The sequence below is a fragment of the Onychomys torridus genome, chromosome 10 (assembly GCF_903995425.1).
Source record: "Onychomys torridus chromosome 10, mOncTor1.1, whole genome shotgun sequence".
Lineage (NCBI taxonomy): Eukaryota > Metazoa > Chordata > Mammalia > Rodentia > Cricetidae > Onychomys > Onychomys torridus.
Genome location: NC_050452.1, coordinates 6,885,423 through 6,895,230, shown reverse-complemented (window position 1 = coordinate 6,895,230; position 9,808 = coordinate 6,885,423).

The window sequence follows — 9,808 nt, the reverse complement described above, 5'->3', positions numbered from 1 at the left end:
CCCACTGGGTCATAACATGGCTCTGCTTTAGTCTAAAGCTGTGAGAGCTTGCACACCAACTCAGCTATTTCGATTTGCCATCTCCTTTCAATACTCAAAAAAGTTACATCCTGTGTATAAAATGTACTCATTCACCAACTGATATCCACACACAAGACATGGGGAGGAACCTATTATTCTAGTACAAATTAATATGGGTCTTAGATATATTATTTAAAGAACTATTCCACATGTGTTGGAGAAAACAATTTTCCCTCCAGATTTTAAAGGGATGGTATTGTGCATAGTCCACATAATCTGTAGTGAACACAACTGGGTCTCAGAGAAGTACCCCAAAATCTCAGATACTTGTACTTCTGTAGTAATATACTAGAATATTCTAAGTGGAGCAAGTACACATTTTCAATAGTTTCATGCTAAGTTTTAGTAGTAAGTCTTCCAAGTTATTTTCATTTTCAGTCCTGTTTTAGAATTGCAGATAGAGGATTTTTTGTACACCAAAATTAGGGTATTAGTAATACCACATCCAGATGTGGTGGTGTACATCTGTAATCCTAGCACTTGGGATTGCAAATTCCAGGCCAGCCTGGATTACACAACGAGACTGTATTTTAAAAATGTAAAAACTGTTAAGTATAAAAGATGACACAAAGAGACCCTCACCATTTGTCCTTGGAGGCAAGATGAAAGGCATTTCTGGGCATGAGAATGCTGTGGTCTCAGGGACTTGTGGGCAGGAGAGTTCTGGGGCCCTTCTCCTCGTCATGGATTTAGAAGAAGTGGCCAGTGACAGTTGCCCAGGGAAAGGTGCTGAGGGCTTGGCTTTGGGTGGTGATGGGCTGGAGGCAGAAGTCCTGACATGAGAGAGCCCTGAGAAACAGCCACTGGCTATGATGGTGAAATGGTGAAGGGGACCAGCCCTGGGAATCAGGCGCTTGCGGGTCTTGGGTTCCATGGGTGAGAGGGATGTTGATGTCCTTAACAGAGGCAGAGGAGAAGGGAAGTGGGCTGGGGAGAGGAAGGATGCATTTAAACCTGTGGGATTTGCCTGTGGCCGTCAGACTGAAAATAAGCTCAAGGAATGAAAATGAACAGAAGTCTCAAATTCTAAAGTGATGCAAATATATGATATTGGTCAATGACCTTTCTGTCTTAATCTATTCTTCTTTTAAAAAATATTTATTTATTTTTATTTTTTATGTGTTTAAGTGTTTGGCTCGCATGTATGCATGTGCACTGTGTGTGTGTGTGTGCGTGCATGCATGTGTGCATGTCTGCGTGTGTGTGTGTGTGTGTGTGTGTGTGTGTGTGCGCTCGCGCGTGTTGCTCACAGAGGCCAGCTAAACATTTCTCTATCCCCCATCCATTGGTTTTCAAATCTCCTTATCACAGTCCTGCAATCCCCTGCCGCACAAGACCAACACAATTCTTCAAACAGAGCATGCCCAGGTGTCCAAAGTGATCTGTCTCCATGCCAGGAGAAAGTTGTCACGTGTTCTGATGGTTTGTATGGTCAACTGACAGATGGTCACTGTTTCTTTATAAAAAAATAACAGTAGTCCTTATCACCAAGTGGATGTTTGGAACCCAAACTTCATTTATAAATTTCAGGTGTCAATTGTAAACTTTGGGAAATAGAGGGGTGAATGGATTTCATGTTGAGTAAGTTATAACATGCATGGTTAGCTTGAGTGGAATGGAGAGGTGGGAACAGTTGCAGAAGATAAGCCTGCAGTTCCCTCCTCTTGCCATCACTGCACGGCTGGTGCCTGCCAGCCCCTGGTCAGAACGGGTGTCCCCATGCTATAGGGTCACTGGTTTTTTCTCTGTTGGGGCAGAGGGAAAGGTGCTAAGGAAGGCCTTCCCTGAGATCACCCTCTCATTCTGTAAGGAGTCTCCTGGCCTTTGTCCAGGAAGCTTAGCAGAACTGTCCTGTGACTTAACTCAGGAGGGCTTCTTTATGATGAGAACCAGCCCAGGGTGTCCATGGGATTGATGGATGTTATTTCCCATTTCTCTGCTTTAGACCTCTCTCATTGTTTGGTGACAATATTTGGAACTCTGGAGGCTCTCAGGACTGTGATGCAGGAGAAGAGTAATTGAGATGGACTGATGTAGTACATAGTCAAGGAAGATAAAATAAGAAAAAGTTGACTCCGATTGGGTTTCAGTTCTTAAGGATTGTTTTTGACAGAACCAAATAATTGTTGGGGAATGATGATCTTGTTTAGAAATGGGAGTGCTGCATGGGGGTCAATAGTGACAACCAGGCATGGTCCTGTATTCTCAGGGCCCTCCAGGGGTTTTGGTTCTATGAAAGTTCCACTCTGAGTTTACACAACAAGAGATGGGTATTCTAGAGACCCAAGAGAAGGCAGTTATCTGCTGTCCCAGGAGACTGAGTCAGAACCCAGAGCCCTTGAAGTTGACCCTCGTACCAGAAAGGACTTGTATCAATACATCCTGATTCTCCACCAAGAAGTTGGCTGTATCCTAAGTCATATCTATAACTTACAAGCAGTTGGTAAATACCCGTAATAACGTCCCAGGGAACCCACATCTCTTGTGGGCCAAAATAATATATTTTAGAGATTCAGCTGTGTATTAAAGCTATACTTTGACCAGCCAAGGGTCTGTCAAAAGGCAAGCCATTTATTATGAATATTTGGTGTTATCCAGCTTTTAATATTTCATCTGTCTTCTGATGAAATTCTTGTGTGCACAAATATTCCCAGACCATTTGGCAAACAATTCAGCTCCACAGACCTGCTGAACTTCTAGGTAACTAATCCCGCCCCCCTTCTTGTGCAAATGAAGCTCAGACCATCCCCTTCCTCCATGCCTAGGGGCATGCCAGAGAGACTGACTGAGGACAATAGGGCTTTTTGCATAACCAGATGCAGTAAGGATTGGAGCAGAATTCCAGAGGCAGACACAGAACCACATGGCCAGAGAGAGGAGAGGAAGGTAGAGAGAGGTTCAGTAGAGGGTAAAGCAGAGCTCTTGTAGAGTTTATGAGGGCCAGGGGTAAGGAGCCAGGAAGGATACAGACAGAGGACAAAGGGACGGAGGAACAAAATCAGATCAAAAGCGTAAGATTTTACTAAAACTATGAGGACAGAATAACTGGGCACAGAGAAGAGCTAAATATGAGGACAGGGCTGAAACTGTGTGGATAGAATTGGCTTAGAAGAATAAAGTGAATGGACTGAGAACTCCATGTATCTAGATTCATTCCTGCACCACTGGTAGTGTCCCTTCTGGGCCCCCTGGGATAGTATAACATTAAGGCTGATCCTTAATATTATACAAAACACATTCATTAATGTCCTTAAATATCTTTAGGTTTTGAGCTCATGTAGTCTCTCAAAGGCCAAGAAGATTGGGGACCATCAGGTCCTATAGTCACTAGTCACATCAGGATTTAACGGGTCCCTTCTGTGGGTCTGCCTTGCATCATAGTGTTAATACATACTAACAAAGGGTGTTATGCTGATGGGGTTTAGATCTGATTTGAAAATCTAATGGACTGATGCAACAGCGATGGTTGTATGTTTGTTGATTGTGGGGGGCCATCCCACCCCCACTTTCCCCCCAGGGTACTCTTGAGTAGGAGCAGCAGGAAATTTGAGATAGAAGAATAGAGGAGAGAAACAGATGGAAATACAGGATAGTCTCAGGAGGACCTGGATCCTAATACTTTGGGCCCTGACTGTCTCTGCCAAAGGGTTTTTAAAGGAATGCCAAGGGGTGGAGCAAAAGACCTCCTCTCAGCACAGCCAAGTACAGACCATCTCAGACACCTGGTACTCAAGCTCATGGTCCAATCACTTTCTTTATACAGACCTGCTGGGTAAACCCACTAGGAAACCTAAATAGGCTCCAACAGTTGACGATGTATTTTCTAGAACATGATGGAGTTAGAGTAGCTACAATCTTCCTTATCTTGTTTGTCCATCCAGAACCCTCAACTGACCTCAGAATCTATTCTGGACCCCAAGTTGGCAAGAATGGAGTTGGCTGAGGCATCCTCCCCAGAATCCCAGCTCTTTCCTAGGGATACCCTTGAAGAAAGCCTATAGCAGAGAATTTTCCTGCCCTCCTTATCAAACTGGAGGGTTCTGTTTGCTTGTTTATATATGAGTGCTGCCTAGTAGTTAAATCTGCTATAGGACTAAGTGGTAGAAAAGTATTTGAGGGCATTTTTGCTGATAAATAACACATGGAATTGCACTTTTGCTGGGATAAGCCAACTGCTGAAAAACAGGCCCCCTATTGTCCTTTCAATGAGACCAGCTTCACAACAGCTAGCCTGGGGAGCAAATACTGGTGAGAAATTGAAGGCATAGATCTGCCTCAGAGCATAGCCTCCAGATGTTATTGTGGGGTGTGGGCTTGAAGACTCTACAGCTCTATGCAGGATAGACCGCAGTTTGGGGGCAGGGCGGGGCAGGAAGGCCTAACAGGGGTGCTGCTGTGGCCTGGTGCTAATTTTATATAAGGTCTTCCTTGGCATGTACTGGGATGGCCTCAGGACAGGAGACAATCTCAGGGCTGGTGATGGCATCATTTAAGTCCAGTCAAGTAAACAGGAGCCAGGGAGATCTTTTACTTATTGGAGGCTGTATGAGGGATTGGTTCCAGAGGTAAACAAGACCACAGGAGCAGCAGAAAGGAAGTGCATAATCGTGATGGAGCAGAAGGCCAAAGAGACCTCAGTTAAGGAAGCTCAACTTTCCCTGGACTCGGCTTGTGCCTGAGCCTGAGCCTGGCCTGAAGCTGTAGCTTTATCTAGGAGGCTAGAGTGGGAATCTCTCCATCCGACCATAGCTATGGCAAGTGGTGCTCTTAGATGTTCTTTTGTTTTTCTACAGTTTTCTAGAGACAAGAGGTTAACATGGAGGGGGATCCACACTCCATTACAGGAGTGTCCTCCTCTGAGTATGGGGAAGGAACCTCTGCGGCCTTTGCGTGAACATGGCTGGTGACCACAAGCTCACTACCTTGAAGGCACAGCCAGTTCATCTCATTCGGTAGTTAGCTGTTGACTGGTAAGTGCTTTATTGAGCTGACACTTGTCAGGGGATCTTCACCTGTCTGTCCTGTTCTGTGCATTACAGGCCGTCTCCTTAGCAGCCTCTTCTTGACTGTGGCTTCTTTATCAGTCAGGAGCAATTTGTTCATGAATGACACCCCCAACTCAAAAGAAAAGAAAAGAAAAGAAAATGATAACCAACCAACCAACCAACCCCATGACTTGAGTAAAGTGTAGTTTATGAGCTGCAGCTGGATAGGAGGAGACTGACCCAAACTGCCCAGGGCCTAGTCTCTCCACATGTCTACGTTTCCATCTTGACATCCTCATGCCCCAAGAGAGGCTCCAGTTGTTCCATCTGAGGAGCCATAGGATGGGTAGGATCAGTGTCAGCAGGATCTCTTTTAAGGAAAAAAGAACTAAAAGTTATCATTTGAAACTTTTATTTGATAAGTGAATACTTGGTCTCATGGCCAGAATCTAGCTGCAAAAGAGTCTGGGAAGTGTAGTCTTGAATTGGACAGCTAAATACCCAGGCAAAGCTTACTTCCATGGCTGAGGTAAAAAAGACAACAGATTCTGAGGTACAGCCAATCACTTTAGCAAAAACACAGGCCAAACAATGTGCTAGGTCAGGCTCACATTTAATGTGAAGTGAATTGGGGAGGTTTTGAATGCAGCCACGCTGAATTGGTAAATCCCATGGGAGCCTGCGAATTTCCACCAAGCTCCCAGTTGACACCCAGTATTAGTTCCAATACTACAGATACATAGACCAAATAAAATATATGGGCTTAGGCACTAGAAACTCAATGTTGAATAGGATGGGCTAAGTCTCACCTTGAGCCCTACCAGCAGGGCTCAACCTTGGCTTTTATTGTAAACCCATCTTGGAGAGGGCTGTGAAATTCAAAGCCTCATTACCAAATGCTCTCCATAGATGTATGCTTCCTTCCTTTGGTGAAGTTCCTGTCCTTCCCTAGAAAGGACACTGGTCAGACACTCAACGCATCTTCCTCAGACTCCAGAAAATGAACGATATGGGTCTGTGGAGAGCTAGGCAGAGTTTGTGGAGATTGGAGACAGAGGGGTCCATGGGACATTGAGAACAGCAGAAACGAAGCTTCTGGCTGGCACAGGGCAGCACAGCTGGCACTTTCTCCTCTGCCAGGCAGGACAGGGCCCCCGAAAGAAACAGGGTGCCACCACGGGTCTGCCCAGCTCCCATCTGCTGGGGAGAGAAAGGACATGGAACAGAGGCAGGAATTCAGGCAATTAATCCTTTATTTAAAGAATAATAAACAGCCAGACTTTACATATTGAAAGAGGGAACAAGGTAAAAGGGGTTAAAAACTAAAAAGCAAGGACGGCAGACACCAATTAACACAATGCTAATTGACAATTTCCCCAAGCTTCCATGGAACATGCCAGGCCGATTTCCCCAATTGCTAATTAAATCAAACCACACACACAATACTAATTTCCCTAACTTAGGGAACTCAATAGACAAATAAAATGAGAAACTAACTTAAACATTTTGTCAAAGTATGGCGAGAAGGGTGAATACAATCTCCACATGAATAAACTTTGGTTCTGTCTCCATCTGTGAAGTTCTGGCATGTTTAATAAGATGTTGAGATTTCCCAGCATCTCCATTCTATCACAATTGCATAAATGTACTTCCCTAATCATAAAATAACACACAGCAGTCCTCTTGCGCTTATGCTCTCCCTCTGGTGAAGGGTACCCAGCGTATCCTGGAAGTGACATGTAAATTGCACCATTTAAAAATTATAAAAATCTACTTAATTACAATTAAAAACAAAGGAATAACTTTTCTTTAAAATAGTCCCCAAGGTTCCCCGAGCTGGAGTCTGGCTTGGGGAAAAAGAAAAGCCAATCACTTAAACACACACACACACACACACACACACACACACACACACACACACTCGAGTGTAGAGGCAACTGGCCCGGCAGCTCCCCTCCCCCAGGTCCCCATGCACACTGGCTGGGGGCTGATCTGTCTCAAGGGCCCCATCACTCCTCCTCCAGCCCTGGCTGAAGTTTTGAAATGTCCCCTTTCACCTCCGTGCCCCATCCAGGGCCCATTAGAAGCATCCCTGTTGGATTGTGCCATCAGATGAAGACGGGCTTTTCAGGTCATCTGTCTAATTCACTCATTTTACATGGGGGAAACTCACACCAGGAGTTGTGGATGTGGCTCAGATATGACAGCTGGCCTGAGGCCCCAGGATTTTTTTTTTAATTATACAAGAAACATGTGATTATTTTAATAATTGGGGCTACTAGCACAGTGTTTACGATGCCAGCCATACCTCCAAGAGCATGCTCCCTAATCAACTTGATTGATCCTCACAGGGATCCTGAGAGCCTCAGATCATTTTTTCCTCCATTTTATAGATAAGGGAACCCAGGCACTGACATGTTCAATATCGCAGCTCAGGTTCTACCCCTGAGCAGCAGAACAAGATCTGGTTTTTTAACTGCACCTTTGTAGAGCGATGTGAAGACACAGATAGATGGAACTCCCAGTAGGGAATGAGAACTAAGCAATGCCTACACCACTCAGGTGCAGCTCACATTAGAGTCTCGAATATTTCTAATATGATTCACATATTAAAAAAGCAGAATTAAACATGTCCGTGTACCCCTTTCTCCATGGTTTACGCGACTTTGTTTTTCCCCTAATGGCATATAATGACTAGCTTCTGGCGCTCACATGCTCGTACATCAGGGTCTTCAGGGGTTGGGATGCTCTTTGCTGGATGGATGTGGCACAATTTATTTAACCTATGACATCTGGGTCATTTTCTTCTTTCTCTTTCATAGGATGTTTTGACTAACTTCTCTACAGAACCATCTTTACTCATCTGTTAGCTTCTCTTAGGGCAAGGCCTTTATTACAAACCAGAGAAGGGTGAAGTGGGGGGCAGTGTGAGTGGGGCACTCAACACACACAGCTGGGAAGCCTGAACCCTCACTAGCCGTGGAGGAGACCACTAATGAAAGTCTTCACCTCATGTCCATTCTTGTGCATTCCTGATTTTGGGGGTAGTTTGCAGGATGAGGGGATTGTCAATAAAACTAGGGCAGAGTCTCCTAAAATAATGAAACAGAAGAGTTACTGTCTGTGTCTCAGAAAGCTACTCAGGGAGTGGGTTAGTGATTAGTGTGAGACAAGGTGTGTGTGCCTTAAAACACTAATTTAGGGCCTAGAAAGATGGTGCAGAAGTTAAGAGCACTGGCTGCTCTTCCAGAGGACCTGGGTTCAATTCCCAGAACCTACATATTGGCTCACAACCATCTGTAACTCCAGGGAATCCACTATCCCCCTACTGGCCTCTGCAGGAAGCAGCATGCAAGTGGTTCCCAGACATACATTTAAGACACTCATACACAAATAGTGCACATTAGTGCTAGCCTTATTTTAGGGTAATGACTGGTGGTGTATACAATGCTTGTGTACCTGGTTCTTTACATCCCACCCTCCAGCCACAGAAGTAAGGAAGCACTCCTTCATTCTGGGGTGTAGGAATGGGGGACAGAGTTGGGTTCCGAAGCATTTCTGGCCTTTTTATCTGACTGGCATCCTCAATACATCTGTCAAGAGGGAGGTAGATTATCTGTCCTTGTCCCTTCCTGGGACAAAAGCAGACCTGTCACTGTCAGATCAGGGGACCTTTAGAGCTGCCTGGAAGGACAGCTGAAAGTCCTCCTCATTCATTGTGGTTTATCATAATCACTGACCCCGCCCCCAGGATGAAATAGGAATATGAAATAGCAATGTGATAGGTTAATGTCGATAATTAAAGAGAGTTTAAGAGCAGTGTGAGACTGAACTGTGTGTGGGTGGTTGAAATGGTTGTTTGATGTGAAAGTCAATGATTGAATTATTCAGAGAGAGTGATTTCCAAATGATAATTTTACACTTTCCATAACTGATTCTGATTTATTATAGTGGCACCCAGTGGAGCTGGCTTAGTTCTCAGGGCTGTCAGCTTTTCTGTCCCAGCCCCTGGGCAAAGTCCCTACCCCTCCAAGAAAAAACCTGCTTCTGTCCAAAATTCAATGTTGTTCTTGTCTCTCTGCATGAATTTCGTCCCATCATCCCTGTGGGAGTGTATGGCTTCTTGGCTTTGTAATGTATAACTTGGCAGAGGGGTGTGTGTGTGTGTGTGTGTGTGTGTGTGTGTGTGTGTGTGTGTGTATGCATGTGTATACATGTATACTGGCCTGCATCTATGTGGACAGGCACCCTAGATTGCTCAAAAGCTTTGCTCTCCTGTCTTTTAACAAGATATAGGGCCACAGTGGGACTAGGACCCCATGGGTCATTGGGATGAAGATGTTGTAGTAGTAGCAGTGGCCTTTTCATAGTTGAAAGAGTCAAAGTGTGGAGTCCAAGTTAGGATCAGCCCTCCAGTAGGAATGTGAAATTCCATGCATCTGCCAGGCCAACACATCTGAAAACTTAGTCTACAATGGTGGCTACTGCTTTTTGTAGGTGTTTTTCTCACTGGCAGAGGTGTAAAGCAAGACACAAATTGCCTGCCATTCTTCTGGAACAATCTAGATGCAAGTGTCCTGTTCTGGGCCAGCGGGATACTTATACTGACATGTCTACTTGTTAACTACATATTCAGGCCCTCTCCACCTGCCTCTGGATCATCTGGGATACAGGAATATTTATTCTTGTGGACAGAAGAGGTGACCGGGAACGCTGGCCACCTTGACTCTGAGCTTTGCTGC